The following is a 26,947-nucleotide window of genomic DNA, read 5'->3' as shown; positions in this document are numbered from 1 at the left end:
GCAGAAAGAATGGCACTGCGTCTATTCCTTCATTTGTTTGTTTTAAGGTACTGCATTTTGCCGTATATAATGTTCACCCAGGTTTTCGCCCAAACTTTCAGGGAAAAAAATATTTCGTTTTAGTTTCTTAATTCAATTTTTATTTATTTATACTTAGATGCTTTTTTTGTATCTAAAGGAATTTTTGCCTTTATTTTTGAACATATTATACGGTAAAAGAAATTTTTATAATTATAAATAATTATAAAACCCAAGAACAGATACAAGGTACAAGAAATTTTATGTGCCGTTAACACATTTATGATATTTATGCATCAAAGAAGGCCAAGAACTCTTTGCCACTGTCAGTGTCGGAAGTACCGTCTTCTCCAGTTTCTGGATTACCCGCGTCTTCTGAAGAGTCAGTCCCCTCATCCCGGTAAATTTCACCGTCCTCAGTTCCATCCTTGGCATTGCTGATGCTGCAATTTTTAAATGGTTTCACAACTACTTCCTCTTTGACACCGTTCCACGATCTCAGGATCCAATCACAAACCTGGGCAGTGGATGCTTTCTTCATCCTGCCTGTAGGTGTTAAATCAGTACCAGCTGACTGCATCCCCGAGGTGCACTCTTTCTTCATTAGGCCTTACACGGTGTGTCTACTGACACAAGAGGCTGCGGTTCCCTGGTTAGCTCAACGGGTATCACAGCAAGTTGGGTTTTCAAGTCCACTGTGATCGCTTTTGCACTTTGTGTAATGTGGGCTTTGAAATGATCAAAAACAAGCAAAGCTTTTTTTTTTGAGTAATCCTTCAGGCCTTGGTGACCAGAATTTGTTAAACCAGGTTTTCATGCCTTCTTCATTCATCCATCCTTTTTCATGCACGTGGACAATAATTCCACTTGGAATCTTGCTTCCAGAAATGCTTTTCCTTTAAAGATGATCACAGATGGCAGCTTTGGCCCGGCTGCACAACAGGCTGGGTGAAATGTGTTTTCTCGCAACCACTAATGTTAACAGCCACGGTCTGCGCTCCTTGGATGCCCACAGTTCTGTTGGATGGCACATCGGTGTGGGATGGGGCCCCATACGCACTAGCGATTTGGGACAGCTCAGAGGTGTCAGTCTTTAGAAGATTGGTAACATAATAATGGAACTCCAAAACTTGGTTCTCATAAGCTGCTGGAAGTTTTGGGGGCAAGTTTCACTTGTGTCCTCATGCGCAAACCTTCTCTCTTCACGAAGTTAAAGCACCACTGAGGTGTGTCCCTGAGAAATCATCAGTGTTGTTTTTTTTTTTTTTGCTCAATCCTTTTACCTTCTCCTATCACCTTGGGCGTAACGGAATCCAGGTCCTCGCCTCATTGTAAGTTCAACAAAACCAATCATCATATTCCAGGGTATTGTTTTGCATAAGGATATGGTTATTACTTTCTAGAGTTACAGTTTTAACACATAAGCATAAATAAAATAATTACACACATGTAGATATGGAATTCATACTACCCGTGTATAATGTGCATCTTTATTTTCCCCTCCAAAGTTTGGGCAAAAAAAGTGTGCATTATATGTGGCAAAATACAGTAATTCACAGACTGTCATACAGTTCATTCAAATTGTTCAATCAAATAGTTTTTTTTTTAAAGATTTTATTTATTTATTTTTAGAGAAGTGGAGAAGAGAGGGAGAGAAACATCAGTGCATGGCTGCCCCTCGAGCGCCCCTGCACAGGGAACCTGGCCTGCAACCCAGGCATGCGCCCCGACTGGGAACCCAACCAGCAACCCTCTGGTTCGCGGGCCGGGGCTCAATCCACTGAGCCACACCAGCCAGGGCTTAATCAAATAGTTTTTAGAATCTTCACAGATAGAGTGAGGCAAGCTAGTAAGCCAGGACAAGCTGAAGAGGGGATCTGGGACAGACATAGTTAAACAAACAGTCTGCAGCCATGTAGTGGACCATATCTTTCCAAAACCAAGGACACTTAAGGGCAAATGGTTTGCACTTTCTTCCCCAATCAGAGGGTAGAGAGCAGAAACCCAACTGGTGCCCCCCAAGGATGATGAAGTCAGGGGAACAAGCTTCATTTGCCACCTCAGCATAAAGCCAATGACCACTCTACTGAGGTTCTCCCCTGAGACCTCTCCTAAGCCCCCGGCCTTTAAAACCCTTGAAACAAAGGTCCTCGCGTGCTCTCTCCCTCCCAGGAGCAAGCCCGAGTCTTCCCCTTCCCCTTCTTCTCTCTCAGGTGTGTGTCTCCTAAACTCTAAGGGACTCCAGGAGGCCTGCAGCCCAGGAGCAATGGATAGCAGCAGCTCATCCAGGCTAGCCCCCTGCCCTATCCCTACACTCCCCTTTTCTCTGTCTCCTAGTCAGCCCAGCCCAGGCTCATTTTCCTGCCTAGTCCCTGTCGTGTTGCTTCTTTTCTTTCATCCTAGGCCCTTCCTTGTCTCATTGTCCTCGGCTTTAATAAATGTCCTCTAAAAATCACCTGGACTCGTGCTGACTCTGTACACGGGGCCAAGAACACACACTACCATCCGGTCCTAGGCAGACCCACTCTGGGCCAAGTGCCCTTCCCGGTAACAGCAGGGTGGGGCAAAAGTGGGTTTACAGTTGTGAGTACACAAGACAGTGTATTCCTGTCTGTATGTTTACATGGAAAGTAATGCAATAGCAAATAACACAGGGATACACTGTTTCGTGTACTCACAACTGTAAACCCACTTTTGCCCCACCCTGTATGTACAACCATCTCTGCCGTCAATTTTAGAACAGTTTTATCACCTGAAAAAGAAACTACATGCCCTTTAGTTATCACCCTCCTATCCACACCACCTCCAGACCCCAATATCCACCTTCCCTCTAAGAAACCACAAATCTACTTTCTGTCTGTATAGATTTGCCTGTTCTGGACGTGCAAAATAAATGGAATCATGCAATTACGTGGTTTGGGTAGTTGGCCTCTTTCACTTTGCACAATGTTCTCTAGGCCCTTCCGAGGTCTCACATTTATCGGTACGTCGCTCCTTTTCGTAGCCACGCAATGTTCCGCGTGCAGCAGACCACCCAGCGCTCCTTCGCTCACCCACTGAAGCGCATGCGCTTGCTCCTGCCCTGTGGCTGTTGTGAACGGCGCTGCTCCGGACATTCCTGCAGGCTTCCCAGCAAAGCATTCCTGCTGACACCCACGTTACAGAGGAGGACATATGTTTTCCTTTTTTTGGAAAGAAATCAATAAATATTTACTTGATCCAGTCATTTTTAATACATGCAGTTGATGGCCTGCCTGAGCCACGAGGGCCCTGGGGGTGGGGATGAGGACAGCAGACAGATGGCCACAAGGAAGGCAGAGCCCTAGCTCACCATCAAAACATCTTGCAAATAAACACTTCGTAGGTAGACTATATATGTATATACATGGTTACAAGTGAGAGGCGGAGCCTCTCCTTCAAAATGCACTTGTGTGCGGAGAATGGCATTCAACGAAAACAAAACAAGAAACCCAAAGTGCAGCAAGTGTGGCCACCAAGCCGGAGGGGCTGGCCAGCCTCCTGGGGCCTCAGGGCTCCAGGGCCAGCCTCCCGGAGCCCCCAGAACAAAGACAGACGGGGACAGCCCTGCCCTCCGTGGGTCAGGGTGCACCGGCTCTTTCCCTTCTGAACCAGAGGAACAGGAGGGGGGCACGGCCGGGAGGGCCACCTGCCGTACCAGGAGACACCCCCATCTGCCTTTGCACAAGCAAATGCAGTGCACCTAGAATTTTGTGTGACGTGTCAGCCACTTGAGTCAGCCCTTCTCTATTCTCAGGGTGACGGGGGTGGCCCGGGCCAGAGGCAGACCCTCAGGAAGAGACTCAGCAGCATGCCTTCTATCTGGGGGGCGGGGGTCTCGTGCAGGGTCCACACCCGGCACACCCTGGGCGTCTGCCACTCCGGCCCCTCTCACCGAGGGTGTTAGTCAAGGCCAAGTGGTTACCTGGCTGTTCCCCCCAGAGTGATAGGTGGGCAAATCCTAGGGAGCTGCCCAAGACTCTGCTCCTCACCATCAGGGAGGGCAGAGGGGAAACAAGCATCTGACCCAATGACCACTTTTGGCAACAGCCCCCACGCCCACTTTAAAGACAAAGTAGGGGGGGTTAAAGTGCTAAACATCAAATTATCCAGGACTCCACCTCTTCCCACATATCCAGGTGGGGTTCCACCCCAGGGGCCATCTGTGGACCAGGCCCCCACTCCTCAAGGGCCAAGTACCTGAGAGGCTGGGGTGGGCAGCTGTCCCTAGCAGAGAGCTGAGGTCCAACCTCCTCCAGCCATTGGTGACAAGGACAGAGAACGTGTACCTGGGGCTCCAGTCAGCACCTGCTCCCCACTCCCCTCCTGAGGTGGCCCCTGCAGTGGCTTCCTACCTCCACCAGCTGTGTACCCTAGCAACAAAGAAAAGAAGAGACAAAGAACAAAGGAAAGAAAGCTCTCCTGCCCCAGAGCCTGGCCCATGCTGCCCCACCTCGACTCTGACACCAGACCACACCCGTGTGCCCGAGTGTGAGTGGGGAGAAGCCCACCTCTCTACACCCTCTCTCACACTCCAGGCCGAGGCGGCCCAGATCCCAGCCTCTGGCCAAAGCCAGTGACTTGGGCAGCACAGCGCCCTGGCCCCAGCGTGCCTGGGAACCTGTCCCCCTGTGTCAGGGCAAGGAGAGCAGAACCCACTGGGAGCCCCCTTCTCCAGGGGCTGGCTGAGGACCGCAGCTGGGGGGCAGAGGCGGGCCCAGGTGGGCCTCCCTGGGCAGAAGAACGGCCCTAGGGACCCTAGCCCAGTCCCCAGATCCACCATGGGCACCAAAATGTCAGATTGTTACAAGTGTTTGTATAAAACACAAAGTTTTATACTTACACGAAGGTTGCTACTTGTCACAGCAGCGAGACTGGCATCCACTGCACACCCAGAAGACACATGCACGTGGGCAGATATCAAAATTAATATTATCCAGGACTGGCAAGGCTGCGTCCTCAGCCCACCCCCACCCCCAGTGGAAAGCTGCCTCCATTCAAACCCAGTGGCTCTGGGCGTCCTGCTCCCTCTGGTAGGCGAAAGGCGGGGCCCAGGGAGGAGGCTGGAGCTGTTGGCCGACTCCTCCAGGTACCTGGACTCCCGCCTGAACCCTGCCCCACCTGCAGACCTAGGTGCCCTCAGGGCCCCAAAGGGAGCCTAGACAGCCCTGAGCTCCCATCAACCCCCTGTGACCTTGGCCAAGTCCCCCTCCAGGTCTTCAGCTCTCTTTATGAAAAAACCACACCACCAGAAACAAAGGGACAGGTGAAAAAGCAGGTAGGGTGCTCCACAGGAGCCTGGCCGCAGGCCAGCCCAGACCAAAGACAGAGGCTGCTTCCTGCAGTGCTTGCTCGCAGAGCCAGGCCCAGGCCCCAGCCCCACATGCCCATGGCCCCAGTTCGGCCCCAGGGCCCAGACTGGCTCTCTCCTAACCTATCGGGCTTCCCCAGCCAGGCCAGTGGTGTCTGGTGTTGGCAAAGCTAGAGCATGCTCCTTGGGCTCCTCATCCCCGGGGCTGACAGCCTTGCCACTGGCCTTGAACTGCTCCTCCTCCTGCAAGTGGGAAAAGCAAGCACCTCCCTTGCCCCAAGCAGGGAGACCACTGGGGACTGCGGAGAGCCCGTCAGCAGGGTCACCTTCCCCATCCAGGAGACTAGGACAGACACAGGCAGGCCGAAGACCCTCTTCCTGCCTCGCCAGGGCCCCAGACGCTGCCAGGTTGAGACTGTCCCCGCAGTCTACTGCACTTCTCTGGCTGTCATCGGCCCTCCCTGGGAGCTCCGCCCAGGTGTGCCCTGCAGCAGCCTGCTTGGGGGCGGGCTGCCTTCAGGGAGAAGAGGGGCTGGCTCCCCGCAGTGGAGAGAGGAGTGGTCAGGGGTGAGACATGGGGGACTGTAGGGCAGGGTGCCGGAGCTACTACCCGACTCTGGACAGAGGGAGGCTTGGTGGCCAGCATGGGGACCGGGCCCCACCCACCTGCCAGCCACCATGCTCGCATTTTGGGTGCCTCACCAGCTCTTGCCTTCCTTCCAGCCAGTGGAGTGCTGGGCCCCGCTGCCTCTGTTTTCAGCGTCCAGCCATCCTGGCCCTGGGGGTACATTTGGGTGCAGACCGCTCGGGGGCCACTCCTTGGGCTTGCAGCGCCTCTTCTTCCTTCCTGTCGGACTCATCTTCCTGGGGCCAATGAGTCCTGGGCGCTGCGTCTGGCAGGCAGGTTGGCCCCAGTGCAGAACCAGCTCTCTGCGTGGGCCTGGAGAATGTGGACCTTGACTCCATTCTCGGAGCGGAACCCCTTCAGACAGAGCAGGACATGCCGCCCGGCGGTCTCCCTCATTGCAGCTGGTGAGGCGGGCCTTGAGGCCAGACACACCGGAGAAGAGGCTTCACAGAGGTCAGGGGGGCAGTTGACCAGCCTTTCTCCTTGACTTCATTCTTCCTCAGCAGCTGCGGGGTGAGTGTGGGGAGGCCTGGCCGCGTGTAGTTGAGCGGTACCATCTCAGGCACTGGGTCAACTTTCATGCACTGCTTGGTCCAGTCTCAGGCCAGTTCGTCCTCTGCAACCTCCTGCAGGTGGAACAGGGCAACCTGAGCCAAGGTGCGGCTGCTGTGGCCACTGAAGGGTCCGCTTGATATGCTACAGGCCCTCCGCCTGGGCGGGGAGTCTGGGGACTTGTCCTCAGGCTCCTCTGGGGGCAGGGCTGTGTGCTCTTAGCCCGTGTGGCAGTCTCTGCCAGCGCCAGAGTGGTGGGTGCAGGGGACGGAGGGGCTGTCACTTCCAAGGGCAGCTTGTCACGGCAGTAGTGCTGGTAGCCTGTGAGGCTGGAGAAGGCAGCCCCACAGCCGTCCTGGGGGCAGCGTAGCCCCCATCTGCTTCCGTACCTTGCACGGCCCCTGCCGCTCCTCCTGTGCACTCCCCTGGGAAGGCTCGGTGTCAGAGGGCTTGGCTCAGTGCTCAGCCACCCTGTGGCAGTTGAGGCAGGTCTTGGACTTGAACTGCTTCTGGCAGTGCTGGCACTTGAGGGCCCCCTGCAGCTTCTGACACACCTCCATGTGCTTCTTGAGCCCCACGGGGGTCTTTGGGGTGACCACATGTTCATGGATGGCCCGCTGCCACTGCTCCTCAGGGTGACCCAGGGCTGGGTGGGCCTCGGGGGGCCACCACCTTCCTGCTGACAGTGCTGGCCTGTCCTGCTTCTTGGCGCGAGAGCCAGCCTTGCTCAAGACTTGCCTCCTGCCTTTGAGTCCGAAGGGCCCCGGAAAGGATGGCCGCTCCCCGGTAACCTGCCTGGGTGTTTTCTGTTCCCCTCTGTGCTTCATGTGCTCGTCTGCCTCCTCGGATGGGGACCCAGGGCCCAAGGCCCTCGGTGCCTCCTTGCCCCGCAAGGGCCTGCTGCCCAGAGAAGGGGGCCAGTGCTGGGGCCTGGCCTGGGGTGGACAGGGCCAAGCTGTGCTCCCCAGCCCCTGGCCCCGCCTGCTTGGGTCAGAGGGGCAAATGTTGGGCCACCCACAGCCCTTTCCTTCCCGCTGGACCTCTCCATGGCCTGAGGAATTTTGTTCTCAGAGTAGGTCAGCGGCAGCACTTCACAGGACAGTGCGTGTCCGCTGATGGCAATGGGCCTGCTGACCATCACCAGCTGTGTGACTAGCACAGGTTTTGTAACTGTCACAAGTTTTGTCACTGCACCAGTTTGTTTGCCATAACCAGTTCGGTGACTGGCACTGGCTTGGTGATGGGCACAGACTCGGTGACCAGCACGGACTTGGTGACCAGTATGGGCCTGGTGACCAGTGCAGCCTCAGTGGCTGGCAATCAGGATTGTTCCTGATTTGGTGACCGACACAGGCTTGCTGGCTGATGCCGCCTTGTTGATACTGATGGGTAGGCTGACGCCCATGGGTTTGTCAGCAGTGACAGGTGTGCTCACTCTGGTGAGGCTGCTGACCCCAACGGGCCAGCTGACGGTGACAGGCCTGCCGACTGGCCCAGGCTGGGGGTGGTTCGCCTGGCTCCAAGGTTGGTTCGTGTGGCTCCAAATCCAGTACTTCTGCAGCTGGGCCTTGGAGTTGAAGGTGGCCTCACAGAAGGGGCAAAGAAAGGTCAGCCTTTCCGATACAGTACCCCTGGCACTGCTGGAAATGGTACTTGAGCCCGTAGATGCTGGGGAGCTCCAGCCAGCACCCCACGTTGGGACACTTCACCGGGGTGTAGGCCTTGAATTCAGCTCCCACTGGTTCATCATCAGGGAGACAGGAACATCTCGGAAGGCCCGGTTCTCAACTCTCGGGTGCCCTTGTTTCTTCCCTTCCATCCTGTCACTGGCTGGACTTTCTGGGGCCTGGCTGGGGCACTGTCTGCCCACCCTGGGACCCTGGCAACCCCAACTTCAGTGGGTCCTGCCGCACAAGAAATCTGACAGTTTTGGCTGCCATCCTTCCCAGGCCCACTCTTGCTGGACCCGGGGGAGCTAACAGCACCTCTGCCACAGAAGAGATCAGTCACACCAGTGGGACGGAGGCAGGGCCAGGGCTGGGGCTGGGGCTGGGGCTGGGGCTGGGCTGTGCAGGCGCCGCCACCCGACCGAACCCAGGTTTTCGTTCCTCATGGATATATACACCTAGGAGGGGAGCTGCTGGGGCACAGGGTGCCTCTGTTTGAGGAGTGATCAGACTGCTTTGTATTTACATAGTTATGTCAGGAGAAGAAAATGACTGCGAAGATGGCAGTTAATGATGGGAATCTGCTGAGGCCAAGGCGAGCTCGTGTCCGGGAAGGGAGAAGTGAGGAAAGCAATCAGATCACCAAAAGCAGCACTGCCATCTTCCCAGGTGACAGTGCCAACTGTGAGGAAATTGGTGCAGGGCAGGAGGCACGGCCGCCCACCGAGTGACGGGCCTGCCCCTGCACAAACCAAGGCCCAGGCTGGCTGCGCGTCTTCAGGGAGCACAGCAAACACGTCTTCGCCCCGGCCTGGTGAAGAGACAGGTAAAGGTAAAGCAATCAAGGTCAGACAGGATGAAGAGACATGTTCAAGGTTATGTGTGTCCTGGCATGTTAGCTGAGCTCCTACTATGTATCAGGGACTGCTAAGCATGTACACATTCTGTATGCATAGGGCTCACTGGGGGCCAAGCGCTGTTCTAAACGCTTTCCTGATCAAAAAGTTTTAAATCCTTCCAGCAGTTCTAGGAAGGAGTTCTTTCTATGGCCCCCATGTTTTAGATGCAGACACCGAGTCAGGGGTGAGCGAGCTCCCCAAGGCTGAATAGTGCCTAGTGACAAGGCTGGGATTCGAAGGCGGCCTGCCTGGCTCCAGTATAACCTCATTACGCTGCCTCAACTGTTCTCACTCAAGGACAAGGTTGACATTCTCATTTCATAGCCAAGGACACTGAGGCTGAGTCGGATACCCTTTCCCAAGGCTGGGGACTCGAGCCCAGTCTCCATCCCACTCCAAGGCCTCCCTTTACAATGATGGGGACAGCTCACCATGCAATGAGTCACAAAGACTGGGGGCACTTAGTGCCGCCTCCTCTGGGAAGTTCTCCTTGACTGCTCCTCCAGTAGGGGTTACAGGTCACCCCCCACCCTGGGCTCCTGAGCTTTCACAGTGCTCCTACCATGGCTCTGGTCACTGTGTATGACACTGGCTTGTAGGTAGCACTGACCCACTGACTTTGAGCTTGACCTTGTCCCCTCTCCCTCCCTAGCACCACGCCCTGGGCCTGGCCCAAGCAGGTGCCAAACAAGCAGGTGGGGAGTGGACAGGTGAACTGTGACAGAGTCCAGGTAAAAGTGACAGAGGGAATCGGGGAGGAAAAAACTGAGCTGTGCCTTAAGCCAGGCCCTGGAGGTGGGGCACCCAGAGCAGTGAAAGGGTGGGGGGACCACACATGGGACGGGGACTTCCAGTGCGAGGGCCGGGGGCATCTTTGAGGTCCTGAGGTCTAACAGTCCATAGAGGCCTGGAGGAGGGGGCACTGGTCTGCTGTGGGGGGCAGGTCAGGGCTACGGCAAGTACAGACAGGGTCTTTGTGCAAATGGGAAGGGGGCACCCTCCTTTCTCAGGGACCCCCAGCCCTGCCCAGGCCCTGTGGGGGGTGTAGTGTGTGTGAATTTGTGCTGCAGTTTGTAAATCTCCCCACCTGGTTGGCCTCTGAACAATGAGAGGTGGGCAGCAGAGGGGTGAGGGTCCTGCACCCCAGAACCGGGAACAGAGGGCGTCTCTCAGAGGAGGTCAGGTGGCCTTCCCCCTGCTCCCTGGGAAAATGGGAGGGTGCGCTGAGGGCAGGCTGTCAGTCCCTGTGGGCAGGCCACCAGCCGGCCTTCAGCTGAGGCGAGGCCTTCCCTCCTTGGCTTACTCCTTAGCCTGGGGAAAGGTCGGGACAGACAGAAACGAGGAATCTGGGAAATGTTCCCGAGGGGGTCGAGTGCCTGGTCACAAGACTGGCTTGGAGGGAGGGGCCCAGAAGGACAGATGAAGTCCACATTAGGAAGGTTTTGGAAACCAGAGATGCCTGGTACCGGAGGCGGCTGCCTCATATGGAAAAAAGCCCCTACCAAGGGGCAAGTCCCAGCAGAAACTGTGGCCACCCTCACAGGGGTGTCTGAGGAATTCCTCATCTGAGGTGCAAACATGGGTTAGAGAAGCCCCACAGATCACTTCTGAGGCTCTGCCGGGGAGGTGGGGCCTTCTAAGACATGCCCTTCCAGAAACTGCTGTTGTCTTCAAACCCTGGAAATCTCTTAATCTTTTTTTCTCCAGCTGATGCTCCCAAAATCCTCCAGGCTATCAGGATGTGCAGGAGAATTAAGAGCCCACCCTCCCATTTTATAGATCAGGAAACTGAGGCCCTTAAAGAAAAGCTGTAGGTTCAAGGTCACAATGGAAACTAACGTTTAGGAGCACCCAACTGAATACTTCCCAGCATCTCAGTACACCTGAGGGCACTATCTCCATTGCTCAAAGACAGAAAGAGGCTAATTTGCCCCAAGTCACACCCCTAGAGCTGGGCAGGGTGAGGAACATAGTCTAACAGGGTCTCCTTTGCCTCTAAAGCCCTTGCTGGTGCCTCAGCATCTCAAACCTCCCTGCCCCACAGACAGCGAGAAAATCGGCTAAGTCTACAGAGAAATGCAGATGGTCCCTTTTGGTAATGCCTCCCAGGATCAGCCCAGGGAGGCTGGCCAGTTATCTGAGTTTGTTTCCTCCATTGTCCATACAATGGGGATAATAATAGCAACAGCAGTATTCAGGGCTTGTAAGATTTCAGTAAATAATGTATGTAGAGTCTTCTCTTTGGAGCCGTCAACAAATAACATTACTTCTCCAATGCCTTTCCTTCTCCAAAGAGAAACAGCTATAGTATTATAAGTTATTTCTCTCAGTGCATTCTCAAACACTAAGGATGATGCAAGAGGCTGGTTAGCCTTATCCCCTTGACAAAGCTTCCAGATTGCCGAGGCTAATGGCCTTGGTCAATTAATTTATTGAGGTATAATGTATGTGCAACAAAATGCACCCACTTTAGAGTTTGGTGAGTTTTGACAACCATATGTACCCATCTAACCACTTTAATCAAGAGATAGGACATGCCTGTCATCTCAGAGTTCCTTTGTTCCCATCCCAAGTCACCTCCCCCCACCCCATCCCAGACAACCGAGGATGGGCGTTTGGTGGGGTCTGGGTGAGATTTATCTTTCCTTGCCAGGAGGTCATACAAGTATGTATTCTTTTGTGTCTGACTTAGATTCATGCACTGTTGCTTGTATCAGTAATTTGATCCTTTGTATTCTTCCACAGGCTCTTTAACAATTGAGCGGGTTGCTCCAATGTGGCCCCACCGACAGACAGGCTGGGCCCAAGAACTGGCCGGTCTCCTGCTCTGCTGTGTCCTAACCACTCGGGGCCTGGCCCAAGGTAGGCGCTCAAGTTCTTCGCCAGTAAACTGATTAAACACGCAGTATTTGTGAAAAGCATGAAACGCCAAGCCGAGGTGGTGAGTCATTTCATTGCTTTTCAAGCAACCCCACGAGTGAAGGGGGGAAAGGGTAAAACTACAATATGATGAAGTGGAAAGGACGGTTTAAAATAAAGAGCTTCAGCCGACTTGGGAATAGTCCCCGTGTTCAATTATCCACAGAGCTCCGCGTTCCCCGCCCCGACCCCAACAGGGATAATTAAAAGCTCGACGCCTCGGTCCCTTCCCTGGGGAGGCGGCGGTGCTGCCGGAGTGAATGAGCTCCAAGGAATGAATAAGGACACAGTGGCCTCATTGTTCCGCTGCCGGGGAAACTGAGGCCAGAGGGAGGGAGGGAGGGAGGCCGCCGGGTGACTGGAGGCTGGGTCACCGCGTGAGTCAGCGGCGCAGACAGGCAAGATTGCTGTCATTAAGGTTTACAGGTCCGCAGCCGCCACCGCGGCTGTGCGGCCTGGACCCCACCCGGCTCGAGTCTCCGCCGCGGGCGCGCCTCTCCGCGCCCCGCTCGGGTCACCACGCCTCGGCGCCCGGCGGGGCGCCCCCACCTCCTCCAGCAGCGCCCAGGGCGCAGCCGCGGGAGCCCGGCCGCCTGCAGAGGGCTGAAGAAAGGGCTCCCGGCGGTCTCGGCCCCGCCCCGCAGCATCTCCGCCTCCTTCGCCTGCACCTCCGTTCCCCCGGGCCCAAGCGTTGGCAAAGAGGTGCCTGGGACCCAGCCTGGAGGCTGGAACTGGCGCCCTGGGGGGTCCTGACTTTGCCCTGGCCTCTACCTGCGCCGCCCTCGGGACACCCCAGGAGGCGGCGCGGGCTCTCGGAGCGCGGCGCCGGGCAGACTGCGCACGGCCCGGCCCTGCCTCCGCCCGGCGCCGCGGCTGCGCGCGCGCTCCCGGCGCCCCTCTTCCCCTGGCGCCGGCCGCGCGCACCCTGGGCCCACGCCTCCACTCTGCGACCGCCCCGGTCCGTTCGCCGGGCGCGCGCAGCCCCGGGACCCACGCCCCCAACCTCTTCCCGCCCTCCAACCCCGTTCCCGGGCGCGCGCACCCCGGCCCACTCCCCACCCCCTTCTGGGGTTGCGGTCAAAGCGAGTCCTTTCTGCTCGCTGGCCTCGCGTCGCCGTCGTCACCCGGCTGAGTCACGGGCCGTGCACACCAGGCGACAGGGCACAGACTTCTCGGGCCTGGGACCCTTGCAGCCCGGAAAAGGGGTGGAAGCCCCGCTTCCCCATTACTGTCACGGGGACGTTCCTGGCAGCTGTTTGAGAGATGCCGTGAGCATCCCCATCCTCGCAACGGGACCCGTCGTTCCTATTCCTACCCCTGCCCCCAGCCTCCGTGTTTTCTTCACCTTCGAGCCCCGCTCTGAGTAATGTTCCCCCTCCTTTCTTCTTTCTCCCTCCTCCTTTTTCGTCTCCTAACCTGGCTTCTTCGCCAGCGCCTGGCAGCGACTGGTCCCCAGTGCCACCAACCCTAGCCTCCCCCTCGGATGCCTAGCTCCCTGGCCCCTGAGCGAGGGTGGTGGTGTCGGCCTAGTTAAGGATGCAGTTTCCGAGAGTCGCTGGGGCATAGGACACGTCTCTGGGGCAGCAAGCAGGGGTCATCGGGAGGGGAGGGCCAGGCGGAACCAGCGCCCTGCTTAACCCGAGGGGGCGGTATGGGGTGTGGACTGGTGGACTTGGTGTAGACCTGAATATGTCCTTAAATTTTTAAAAATAGACTCGCTGTATAGAGAAGAACACTGGAACCTTTAAGTCTTCATCCCCTCGCCTGAGTCCAGAGTGAAACTCCAAACATACTTTTTAAGAAACTGTTGCTTTATTTTGACTCGTTTACATAAATTTTCCACCTTGGGGGGTGGTGGTGGTGGGCTTGTGGAATCCCTAAAATAACTTTTAATGGAGCGAAGCCTTCCATTATGGGAAGCGCCTGGACGCAAGAGGCGTCTGGAGGCCTAGGTTCCCGTCACAGCCCCACCACTGACTGGCTGAGGGCTGGGGCACCTGGCTGCCCCTCCCGCCGCCCGTGTGGGGAAACTGGACACCCCCACCCAGAAAGACTGGGTCTTCCTTCCTTAAAATGGTCTCTGATCATTTAGAGAGAAAAAGTAGAGACAAGATTAAAAATAAGGTGAACATAGTTTGCTTTTCTGAATGGCATTCACTAGGCCTAATTCTAGTCATATTTATCACGCAGTCAAGGTCCAGGTGACCTTCACAGTCCATGCAGTTCAAATGACCTATTATCCTATCGCCCTGGTGAGACCTCCAGTGAGAACCTTAGATCTTTGTACAATCCTCCCCCAAGGGACACACGTAGGGAGGGGCACCGGGGCCTGAGAGGAGGACTTTTGATAGAGGGAGAGAAGGATGAAGGTGGACAGGTGATGTCAACGTGATGTGTCACATTTCAGGTGAACCATAAAAGGTTTATGGCCCTGTCCCAGGGAGGCCCTGCACACCTTCCCCCACCCTACCACCAGGGCCCTGAGAGGCTGAGTAGAGGGGTAGGCAGCCATAAAACCTGACTACCTGGTCACATGTGCTGGTAACCTGTCTGGCTCCTTTCCCCCTGCCCTCTGCTCTGCAGAAGTTGGGGGTTGGAGGGGGACAGAGCCCACAGTGATTCTGCGGTGAACAAAGCAAGTTCAGAGTCCTCTTCCACAGTTCCCCGAGCAGCTAACGCAAGTCATAATCCTTCTGTGATGGGCCAGATGTGGCAGTGGGAGAGAGGCAAAGGGTTTCATTTAAAATGATGAAACGGTGGGAAGAATGGTAGAGAAGGTGATTAGTGCTTACCTTTGAAAGAAGGCAGGGAACGATTGCTTTAAAAGGTTTTAATTGGTCCCGGTCTGAAGCCTCTCCTCCTGGGCTAAAACCCCAGGCCAGCTCAGACCTGCAGTTCTGGATTGTCCCCGTGCCTCCTGGTTGTTTCCCTTTGAACACGAGCTCTCAGACATTATGCCTCTATTGCCTTTTCCCTTCTCTCCTCTGTGTGTGTGTGTGTGTGTGTGTGTGTGTGTGTGTGTGTGTGGCTAGCTGGCTACGTATCTATCTTTATATAGCAGTTTTCCAGGCTGGCAGGTCAGAGGCCTTCAGGGAGGAGGACCTCTCATTTATTCTCCCTGCTCTGCAGCCTCACTCACTTGGCACGGGTCTACATCCCAGTCTGAGGAAACCAGGAAAGTGGCTTCCAGCAAATGGAAAGCTGTTTGGGAGATGGGGCAGTAAGGCCTTCAGGTGAGTCCATAGATATGTGAACCACAGCACCAGACAAAAATTGGGGGAGACCCCCACAAAACAGCCAATTAGATTTAAAGTTGTTTGCAAGTGGCTGGTTTGCGCCAGATGGTAAGGCTGGGCCATTTCCCACCATGAGGACTGCCTGCCTGCCTCTCCGGGGGGAAAGATGGGTCAATACCAGCCAATTGGCTCTTTGAACAAATTGCTAGATCTGGGGCTGGGGCAGGAAAACTCAGGACAAGCCCAGAGCACCTCATTGTGCCAGCAAGTAAGGAGGTGCTCCAAGACCAAAAAGGAGGTGGGTGTGGCAAAGGGACCCCAGAGTCAGCCCAAGAGAGCTCCTGATAGCCAAGGCTGGAACAATTTGAGAACAAAAATAAACATATCATTTTAATCCAAAGAATAAAATAAATATCCATGAGTGAATCTATATGGATACAAAGAAGTGATTGATTAAATAAATAAGAGAAGAGTCCAATTTCCCATGCAGGTAATTTCAAATAATTTATGTAAATGTTCTTCCCTTAAAGCAGTGGAGCTTAATCCTCCTCCCGTTGAATGTGGGCCACACTTAGTGGCTTGTTGGCAACCGGAACATTACAGAAAGGATGGTAGGAGAGTAACTGCGAAGTGGGAAAACCTGGCAGACACCACCTCAGCCAGGTGGTCAAGATCAACGTCATCAGTGGCAAGCCCATGGTAATAGCATGTACCCCAGATCTGATGTGGTGAGAACAGCACTTCACCTCTGTGGTCTTCCTCTCCAAAACCCATAACCCCAGTCTAACCATGAAAAAAACATCACACAAACCCACTGGGGGACATTCTTCAAAACTGTCTTGGTCATGAAAAGTGGGAGAAACTGTCATAGCCCATAGGAGCCAAAGGAGACCTGAGGATTAAATGTAAGGGGATATCCTGGATGGATCCTGGAAGAGAAAAAGGGTGTGAGGGGAAAACTAGAAGAATCAGAATAAGGTATAAGGTTTAGCGATTAGTAATATTCCAGTGCAGTTGCCGTAATGCGGTTATATGACCCGCACCGTAGTAAAGTATGATGTTTACGGTAGGGGAAATTACATGGGAACAGGCTGTACTATCTTTGCAACTTTTCTGCAAATCTAAAACTATTCTAAAGCAAGAAGGATTTTGTTTGTTTGTTCTTAAAAAGCTAGTCTAGCCCTGGCTGGCGTAGCTCAGTGGATTGAGCGCGGGCCTGTGAACCAGAGTATGGCGGTTCGATTCCCAGTCAGGGCACATGCCTGGGTTGCAGGCCAGTTCCCAGCAGGGGACTCAAGAGAGGCAACCACACATTGATGTTTCTCTCCCACTCTTTCTCCTTCCCTTCCCTCTCTCTAAAAATAAATAAATAAAATATTTTAAAAAATAAAATAAAATGGTAAATTAAAAAAAAAGCTAATCTAGCTTGGCTTTTAGAATCCAAGTTGTAGGTGTTCTAAGGAGAAGGGGAAGGACTAGCCAGGGGTCCCCAGGGACCCCGAGAGAGACTGCCGAGGGGGGTCAGCAAGTTGATCAGGAAGAATAAAATAATCTGGTTTTAAAATAGCTTGCAGTTCAGATAGAGTGATTTTCTTTTATTTTTTAAAGATAATTCTTTTCTAAAATCCTCACCTGAGGATGTGTTTATTGATCCAAGAGAGGGAGAGGGAGAGAGAAAGAGAAACATTGGCGTGAGAGAGAAACATCAATAGGCCGCCTCCCATACGCGCCCCAGCCTGACTGCGTCATTGAACCAGAGTCCCTGGTTTGTGCCCTGACTGAAAATCTAATGCACAGCCTTTCGGTGTGTGGGAGTAAGGCTCCAACCAACTGAGCCACCCACCCAGGGCTCATCTGGGTGATTTTAAAGTAGCTTGAAGGTTGCCCAAACCAAAAACACTCTCCTGAAATTCCTTTACATGCAAACTTAGATTTTTAATTGCTTAAAAAGAAAGTGCATTAAAAATCTGTGGTGATCCCATTCCTCTAACATTCAAAAACAGGCAAAAGTAATCCCAGGTGTGAGGAGTCTGAAAAATGGTTACCTGTGTTGGGGTGGCTGGGCGGGTGTGAGCAAGGGAGCTTTTGGGCATTACTGATGTCCTGGTTTCTCACCTGGGAGCTGGTTATTTGGGTGTGTTTGCTTTGCAAAAATGCATCAAGCTGTATGCTTTTCTGTATGTAGGTTCTATGTCAATAAGAAGCGTATAAATCTTAAGATAAGTTGATTTCAAGCATTAAACTTTTTTTAAAAAGATTTTATTTATTTATTTTTAGAGAGAGGGGAAAGAGAAAGAGAGGGAGAGAAATGTCAATGTGTGGTTGCCTTTCACGCATGCCTTACTGGGGACCTGGCCTGCAACCCAGGCATGTGCCCTGACTGGGAATTGAACCAGCAATTCTTTGGTTCACAGCCCGTGCTCAATCCACTGAACTGCACCAGTCAGAGCCAAGCATTAAACTTTAGAGCAGGCAGAAACTAGCATCCTTCTACTTATATACCTCTCCCTCCCCCAAGGCAAAATCTGGAAAGGTCCAATAGTTTGCCTAAGGACTCATAGCCAATCAGTGGGCCATCCCTGAGCCCTGGTGACCAGGGTTTTCCTGCTGGACTGTGCTGTGCAGCAGTGAGTCCTTTAACCAGGCCACAGTTCTGGGCCAAGGAACATCTACAGAGAGGGAAATGCAAGGAAGGGCAGCACCAGTACCAACCTGGGTGACCTGAGGCCACACTCAACTCCTCTGTGCCTCAGTTCGCCCTCTGGAAAAGAGTCTCCAATGACCACACTATGTCAGCAGATCAGCCAAAAATGCTGTCCTGCATTGTCAGACTGGTCTTGGTCACTGAAATTCCTCACATTCCACCGTGGACTGAGGTCCCTGGAAGCTTCGCGTCTGGAAAGTAGGGGCGTGGTGCAGATGCTGCTGACAGAAGCTTGGTCCCAGGGTGACAAAGGGGAGAGAGGCCGGATGCAGTGGGGAGAACAGAGTCCACCCGTGGCTCCATCACTCCTCCCTCAAAAGTCTGTCCAGAGGATGGACACATGGTCCAGTGAAGAGGTCGCTGAGCCCCACAGGGGTAAAGCAACTTGACTGAAGTCAGCCTCCTAAAGGGACGCCTAAAGATTTTTAGCTCTGTAGTGACCTGTAACAGTCTGCTGCTAGAACCATGAGTTCTGTTTCCTTGAATAAATGTTTTCCCAATCTCTTTCATTAAAGAAAATATAAACAAGTGAAAAGCATAACAACCAGCATGTACTTGTCACTCCAGCATTTGAATGCAATCATCTGAAAGTTTTGACTTGTGCTGCGACATTTAACTTTTGTCTTTTTTTTTTTCCATATTTAATTTTGGGCTTAAATGAAGCTGGAGAATAGGAACTTTCAGTTTGCCATTGTTCGGGGTTAAATGGGTCTCCTGGGACTTCTTCAGAGGTCAGGAGATGGGTGCAGATGAGTCGTCCTGCGGGAGAGGGACGGGGACGTGGCCAGATGACCCCACTCCTAGGAAATCCCATGGAGGAGGTTGGAGGCACTGCCCTCGTAAAGGATGACCCTATCGAATATCATCACACTGACAAAGCAAACCATTGCTTTGAGAGCCGGATTCACTATCAGGTTGTCTTTTTTTAAGTTGTTGTTTTTTTTTTACTGTTGTTTGAGCATGTAGCTTCACCTGCAATCGATGGAAATACTGCAGAGAGATTTCTATCAAGAACTCTTTTGCCCCAGTAATCCCCTCGCCCCCCACTCCCCGGCCAAAACATCTTGCATTAAGTTTGTCTTTGTTCGTGACCTGCTGGGTTTAGGAAGTTTAGTGGAAGATCATCCCGTTAAATCCTCTTCTTTTAGTGATAAGAAAACTGAGGCCTGGGGTGACCGGTGAGAGTCCCAGGCTCACCCCTGGGGGTGCCTGGGTCTGGACCTTCTCTCTCGGGACCTCTGTGGCTTCATCAACATGAGGTTTCGTTTCCTGTTTCCCCAGATCCCTGGAATTAGGTTGGTTTGGTCGGTAGCAGTAGCAGCCTCTTGTTTATCCTCCCCCGCCCCCCACCCTGGTAAAGCAGCATCAGTTCACTTCTCATGCTTCCATGACCATGGGGGGGGATGGTGGGGAGGTGGCTCTTCGGGACATTCCTTCCCTGTGTGGGCAAGGTTGCGGAAGGCAGGAAAAAGGAACTCGGCAACCGTGCCAAAGCTCTTCCACTCGAGTTGTCAGGTCCCAGGGCTACCCCTAACTTCCGGGAGACAAGAGAGTGAGGTTCTGTCTTTTGTCTGTGACTGGAACCCGAAATGTTTATTGAGCAGCACTAACAGGCACTCCATTGACACTCAGTCTATCAGGAGAGACAGGACCTTTGGAAGCGTGGGCAAGCTCCTTCCTTTGCACGATTAGTGCTCCTTACCTGATCTCGCCCTTCCCCGTTGCGCTGCCTTCTTCTTCGGCCGTCCCCCCGAGTGGGCGGGCACCCGGGGTGGGTCCTGCAACCTCACCTCCTGAGGAAGAAATGGAATCTTGGGAGGCACGCGGGCGCCCTCAAGCCATCTCGCTCTGGAAGCCCCTCTTGGAATTGCTGATAGAATCCGAGGCTGTGTTGATGAAAGGGAGATGATATTTCTGGTATAAATGACTCCTACTGGACTACTTCATTCATTTATTTATTCATTCAACACTCACGACGTTCCAGATCCCAAACACTATTATCTGGGTACAAACTTGCAGCAGGAATGTTGACCAACTGAGGGTCCCCAGAGCAGGGTGACCATGACGGTGAGGGATCTGGTAATCCGGTCCTGCGACAATAGCCCAGCAGAACAGGGCACGGTTAGTTCATAAGACAGGAGATGAGGAAGGATGTAGTAAAACTCACCGAGAAGGGCTGGTGGGCGGAAGCAGGTTTGTCAGCTGGCTGCTGAAGGCAGGAGCAGGGTCAATGGGTGGAAGTTGTAGGCAGGCAAACAGCTCAGTCTTGGGGCAGCCTTTTGCCTGTGAAGTTCACCAAGGGAAGAAGAGATTTCCTTGAAAGCTGGGAATTTACAGTCCCTGAAAATCTCTAAGTAGGCTGGATGCCCTGTCATTGATTATTTCTAATGTTCTTCCCAAGTCTGGTTCATAATCCCTGAAGAAATAGATTTTCCAGAATCTCTTATTTCAGGACCTGAAATTTCACTTCCAACTCCAAATAAAGTCATGCACCTCTTAGCATCGGAGTGGGTATTTTTCATAGGAGGGTCTAATTAAATGATAATCTGTTGATGATTGGTCCTTTGCAGCTAGCACTTACAGAGAACTGACTGCCTGTCAGGCACTTTTCTTAGTGCTTTACATACATTAATAAAATGATTAACTGATTTAATTCTCAGAACAGTCCTACAATCACGGTGCCATCCTCACCTCCCTCCTCATTTTACAGATGTGAACACGGAGGCACCTTGCCAGTAAGGAGCAGAGTCCAGTTTGAGTCCGGTTAGTCTGGCTCCAGAGCTTGGCTTCTAACCACTGCTTCTCATGACGCCCTTTCTGATGGCTGAGGAAATGGCACCCAGGGGGAATTAGTGATGTGTCCGTGGTCGCAGCGCTAGCTGAATGGTGGCACCTGGGTCTGGATGGAACCCAGGCTTCTAGCTACCCCGACTGTGTGCACCGTGGAAGGCTTTTATCGCTGACGACCCATGCACCCAGTGAAGGCCCTGGACAATTTATTGCACTAAATGAGATGATCCCAGCAAAATGAGGACCAGGCTGTGGGAATCTAAAAGTTTTTTTTCTAACATAGTAAGTCGCATGCCTCTCTGTTTCCAAGGGTTTGAAATCCTTCCCCCACTTTCTCTGCATCCTCGTAAATTCTGCCGTTCCAGACGCACACACTGGCGGGGAAACTGCCTGACTCCTCCCCTCGGCCAGGGCGTAGTCCCGGCTCGTGCTCTTGCCAGGGTGCCCGCTGGGCTGCCCTGCAAGAGCAGGTCCATGGTAGGTGAGGCCTGCAGAGATCTGGGGATTGTACGTGGGCTAAATGTATCCATCTCCGTCCGAGGTTTGGACTGAGGAGAACTTCTCGAGACTGTGGAATTTAAAACATTTTCCTTTTGTGTTTGTCTAATACACTCAGGGCTTTACTTTTTATGTTTTGATCCTGGAATTGTCTGGAATGTCCTTTGTTATATGGAATGAAAGCCACAACCAGGGTTCTTTTTTCCCCCCATGTCCACACTGAAATGCTACTTATTTTTGATGTCCATTTTCTCTTAACCAACTTGAAGTAACATCTTTATGTACAACTAATGTCCACATATATTTGAAATCATTTGGAGTGTGCTCTCTGACCACTGTGAAATTAAGATTCAAAAAGAGAGCTGAAAATCCCCCAAATGTTTGGGAACTTGGTAACAGACATCTGAAATAACGCATGGGTCAAATGGAAAGTAGAAGATATTTTTAGTTGAATGATAATGAAAACATAAAATATCAAAACTTGTGGGCTATAGCTAAAGCTGTACTGAAAGAACTAGATAGTCTTATGCATGTGTTATACAAGAAAAAAGACTGAAAATCAATGATTTAAGTATCCATTTCAATTAGGGAGGAAAAGCATATTAAACCCACAGAAAGGCGGAAGAAAATAATAAAGAAAAGAGTGGAAATTAACAAAATGGAAAACAGACATATAATACAGACAATTTTCAAAGCCATAACTTGGTTCTTAGAAAAATACATATGTTTGTATGTATTTAAGTCAATTTCTGGCCTCTTCACTCTGTTCTCTCTATGCATATGTCAGTAAAAAACAATTTTAATTACTAAAGTTTTATGATGTCTTCGTATTTGGTTGGCCTAGTCCTTGCCCATTACTCTTTTTCCAATTTTACCTCACATTTGCCTTTGATGTAAACTTCAGGCTCAGGCTGCCAGCTCGGCCAGTTTCCACGTGAACCCCTTGCTTCACCCCTGTTGGCATTTCTGTTGGGAACAAGTTAAATTGCACGTTAATAAGAAAAGAACTGACACCTTTACAACACCGAGTTTTCCTGCTAAGAACAGGGTACATTTGTTCAGTTATTCAAGTCTTCTTTAGTGTTTGAAAATTTTCTTCATCTAAGAGCGTCCATATTTCAGGGATGCTTTCCCTAGGCATTTTATTTTTATTTTTATTTTTGGTTGCATCGAAAATGGAGGCCTTTCCTCAATTATATTCTGTAGTTTCAGTTGGTCAGCTTCCAGTATCTCTATTTGGTGTGTAACGAAGATCATGTTTTGGGCATTTTAACTAAACCGTATGAATCATTCTTGTCAACCACATCCTCTTCCAATGCGAAATACACATCCGACCTTACGTTTCTTTCACAATTCTGACATTTAATCTTTAGGCAAGTGCTGTATTTATCCCAAAAGTTTTAACCGAACTGCTGCAGATGCCCCAAAGCAGAATCGACTACTTTGGGCGACAGTTACCTAATCACAGCGATTCACCCCACGTGTCCACGCCGTGTGCACGCCGTGTGCTCGGTGCTCTGCAGACAGACAACGCACGTTACCGCTCTGCTCGTCCGTCCGCAGGAGGGCTTATTGGAAGCAGATGCTCCGGAACGCTGCCCGTGCCCTGGAGGAGCTGAGCCTCCCCAGGCCCAGCAGGGATGCAGGGCACTTCCGCAAGCTCTGCAGCCTCTTTCATACTGATTTATCATTCTTCTGATATACAAGTAATGAATACATGCTCATCATGGGACATTAGAAAGCCTATGAAGAGGAACATAAAACTCCCTCCGTAAGCTCAGCCATCCGGAGGTCACTGCTGCTCTGTTTCCTTACGGTGTTGTCTCCCTGCATGTTTGCTAGCGTGCAGATTCCAAACCTGAGATCACGCTGCGTAGATGGTTTGGAGTCCTGCTTCTCGTGCGTACTTGGCCATGACCGTGTGTGTTCTTCAAAAGCTGGCTCTTTACTGGTGGCATGGTGTTTCCTGACACAGTTATTCGATAATGTATTTATTTACCCATTCTACTCTCGTTTGGCCTTGGGGTTGTTTCCGGTTTTTCCAAAATAAGACTTAAGTCAGGAAGGACAACGGAAGGGGAAAAAGCATGGTTAAAGGCTTAACACCTTTGCACCTTTGTACAAACATCTTTGCCCTTTTCTCTGACTATATGTCTTTTGAACACACTCCTAGGTGGATTACTGGGTCAGAATTAGGAACATTTAAAAATACTGTGGTAAAAGATACATAACTTAATAGTTACCATCTTCACCACTTTTAAGGGCACAGTTCAGTGGCATTAAGCACATTCACACTGTCATGCACCTGTCACCACCATCCGATTCTAGAACTTCTTCATCTTGCAAAACTGAAACTCTGTACCTACCAACTCCCAGTCCTCCCCTCCTCAACTGCTGGTAACCTCTGTTCTATTTTCTGTCTCTAGGAATCGGACTACATTAGGTACCTCCTATGAGTGGAATCATACAGGATTTGGCCTTTTGTGACTAGTCGTTACATGTTAAACAGAGCTAATTACTTATCACAATGTCCTCAGGAGTCATCCCTGTTGCAGCAGGTATCGGAATTTCCTTCCTTTATGAGGCTGAGTAATATTCCATTGTACGTGCACCCCACATTTTCTTTATCCACAGGAACATCTTTTTAATTGTCTAGTGCTGATCAAATTGTCTAGTGCTGTCCAGAAAGACCACACCAATCTACATGTCTGCCAGGAATGTATGGAACTTACTCATATCATAGTGACTACTGGTCGGGTTTATCCACATGGCGCATGCATAGAGTTTTGTGCACTTGGAGATGTGCAGGATCAGCTGGTCGCCAAGCGACCCCCAGAGGCCTGCCCTCCCTCCTGATGTGCATGTCTTGCACAGATGCAGGGTGGGGCAAAGCAGGTTTACAGCTGTGAGTACAGAAGTCACAGCGTTTATTCTCGTGTCAGCATTTATTAGTTATTGTGCGATTTTCCCTGTGTAACCAACGGCGAGCATCGTCGGTGCTATCGGAGGTTAAAGGGGCTTCTCCACAGTCGGTTCAGAGCTTTGGAACTTCGTTCATGTCACAACGGCTTTGTGTCCAACTTTGACATCCCTCGATTTCATTCTTTTAAATCTGACTCCATTTTTGTGCCTACCAAGGGAGGCACACAAGGTTTTATTTGGGAGGGAACATCTGGAATCTGTGCAGCGTTTTAAACGTTTCGAAGGGTGTCACTTACATGATTCCACCCAGTTTCTACAACATCTGCAGCCCCAGGAGGCAGGCAGGACGACATCGTCAATCACATCTGTGATGACCCAGGTGCAGAGAAGTCACACTACCTGTTGGAGGTTGCACAGTCAGTCCGAGCCCCCAGGACTCGAGCTCCTGTCTCCTGACCCCTGTGGGCTGCCTCTGCCCCCTCCCGAAGTCCCAACTTGCCCTTGCAGCTGCGAGGGTGTGCTGTTCCTTTACTTGGCATGCCAACCCCGTTCCGTTGTCCAGGAATGTACTTTCTTGGAGAGGAAAGGGAATAGATATTTTAGCCACACACAAAACACTGTGCTTGCCAGGCACCTAATAAGGACACTCGATAAATATTAATTAAAGCAGCCACATTGCCTGATGTGCTGGCCAGATCCTTTAAAGTGGAAAGAATATTCCATGAGAGCCCGAGTGTTGAGCTAGAACACTGTGTGGAGGGCAGGGATGTTCTGAGAAATGGAGCCACGCTCTGGAAAGATGAAAATAGCCTCGGGGTTCCCTCTCCGTCACCGGGAGAGGGGAAACGGAACCTGTGTCTTCCCCGCTGGGCTGACATTTACTCTGCCCCCCACCCACCCCAGATCTCTCAGGCCAGTAGAGAACATCAGGAGACAACTGGCTGGGGTTCAGAGGAGTGCCATTCCTGGGGTGTGAGCAGCAAATGGGATGGGCATGTCCACCCTCCTCTGGCATTCTGAGGGGCTTACTGCTCATGGAGTAGCTGTCCACTGAGTGTCTCTGCCTTGATAGAGACCCAGCAGAAGTCTGTTTGGTAAGCGATTCTGGCCATGTGGGCATCATTGAAGCCTCTTCCCTGGTCGGAGCCCAGGGCCACGGGAGCGAGGGAGGCCAGGCAGAGAGTAGAGGGTGAGGCAGAGGCCTGGGTGGGGAATACTTGGGGAGCCACTTGGTGGGAGGGCTGCTGCCCAACGGGATTATGTGCCAGGAGGAGGCCAGAGGGGGAGGCAGTGGCACTAACACCACCATCCAGAGCCTGCGACCACCCCTCTGTGCAGCAGGATCCCTTAGGAGCCAGAAGCACTCGCGAGGAATGGGGACCCAGCCGGCGGCTCAGCTCCCTGCGGCTTCCAAGTCAGCTTGTACCCTGTTTCCCTAGGCCTCTTTCGACATTTTTTCCTTTTTCTTTTTCAAAAGTAAGATTTTAAACAAAATTATCTGTTTTAAACAAATAAGCGCTTACAGATTACTTTGGTGTCAGAGTGTTTCTGCACTACCTTCATCAAACTGTATTGTTTATGCTCCTCGCCGTTCCAGGAGAGGACGAGGAACGGGCATGGGCTACGTGGCTGAATAAACAACCGTGAAACACCGATATTCCGGGCACGCAGCCGTGAGGCCACCACGGAGGGCTCCTGGTCGACCAGCCCGTGTGGGTAAAGGCTCCCAGGGCCCGGCTGCCACAGGACTATTTTAAGCTGGGCTCCACCGATATGACTGATGAGAGTCTCCTCTGACGTCACGATTCTGTAGCCCTGTCTCCACAATGATCTTTCAGATTCATCTTCTCATTTAATCTCAGGACAGCTCTGTGTTGGTATGATTATCGCCATCTTGTCCACGGGGAAATCTATGTCTCAGGTGACACAGCTAATAGTGACAGACACGTCTGGCTCCACCACTGGGGCGTTTCCTGCCGCCCCTGCTGCAGCCGTCCCCATCATCTCGGGTTTGCCAGTACTTCCCATGGAACAAGCCCAGATGCCTGGGAGGCGCTGCACCATCCAGCCCCTCAACGGCCCTTCTCTTCTCAATTCCGGTCCATCAGCCCCTGCAGTCCCCTCCCCAGCCGCGCTGGCCTCCCAGCCGCGCCTCTAACATGCCCGCCTACCCATCTCGGGCCAGGCCTCGGCTGTCTCCTTTTTCTGGAAGTGTCCTACCTGATCCTGACCCCAGATCTGGAAGATCCACCCCCAGCGTCACACCAGCCCTAGCCCCTCACTCCACTTCCTGTTTCCCGGAGCTCGAGGACCCGTGTGAGATGCTGTGTATTTGTTTACTTAGCGATTACCGGTCTCCCCCTAGAAGGCAAGCACCCTGGGAGCCATGCCTGCCACACAGTTGGGGTGCAGGAGAACTGAGGAATGGTCTCTGCTTGCTGGGGCCACAGTGCAGCCGGGGCGCTAGAACTTGGGGCCTGGCAACAAGATCCTGTGAACTGCGGGGTACAGGTCATGAGTGCTGTTTGGGTCCCAGCAGGGAGGTTGGTGCCCATTCATTCATTCACTCATTCGCTCACAGAGCAGCCCACCACGCAGAACAGCCAGGGGCAGCCAGCCAGAGACAGCGCGACTGTTGCTTTTAAATTTTTTCCTGTTTTTTTTTTTAACCTGTATATTTGCTATGTCATCCTTGAAATATTTGGGACAACTGCGCATTCCTGGGTGTAGAGACGTGTAAACGGAGGAATGGACGAGGCCTGGCCCTGGAATGCTACTCACCAGC

The 26,947-nt window shown here is 52.2% G+C and overlaps 1 pseudogene; it reads right to left on the bottom strand.

Annotated features, from left to right (window-relative positions):
• Positions 1 to 6,203: 6,203 nt before the first annotated feature.
• LOC119063640 (zinc finger protein 512B-like) overlaps positions 6,204 to 26,947 on the bottom strand; it is a 30,432-nt pseudogene continuing 9,688 nt past the window's right edge.

The sequence above is a fragment of the Artibeus jamaicensis genome, unplaced genomic scaffold, assembly GCF_021234435.1.
Source record: "Artibeus jamaicensis isolate MK-2021 breed Jamaican fruit bat unplaced genomic scaffold, CSHL_Jam_final contig_354, whole genome shotgun sequence".
In the NCBI taxonomy this organism is placed as follows: Eukaryota; Metazoa; Chordata; class Mammalia; order Chiroptera; family Phyllostomidae; genus Artibeus; species Artibeus jamaicensis.
Note: the sequence above shows the minus strand (reverse complement) of the source record. Positions and strands in the feature narration are given on the sequence as shown.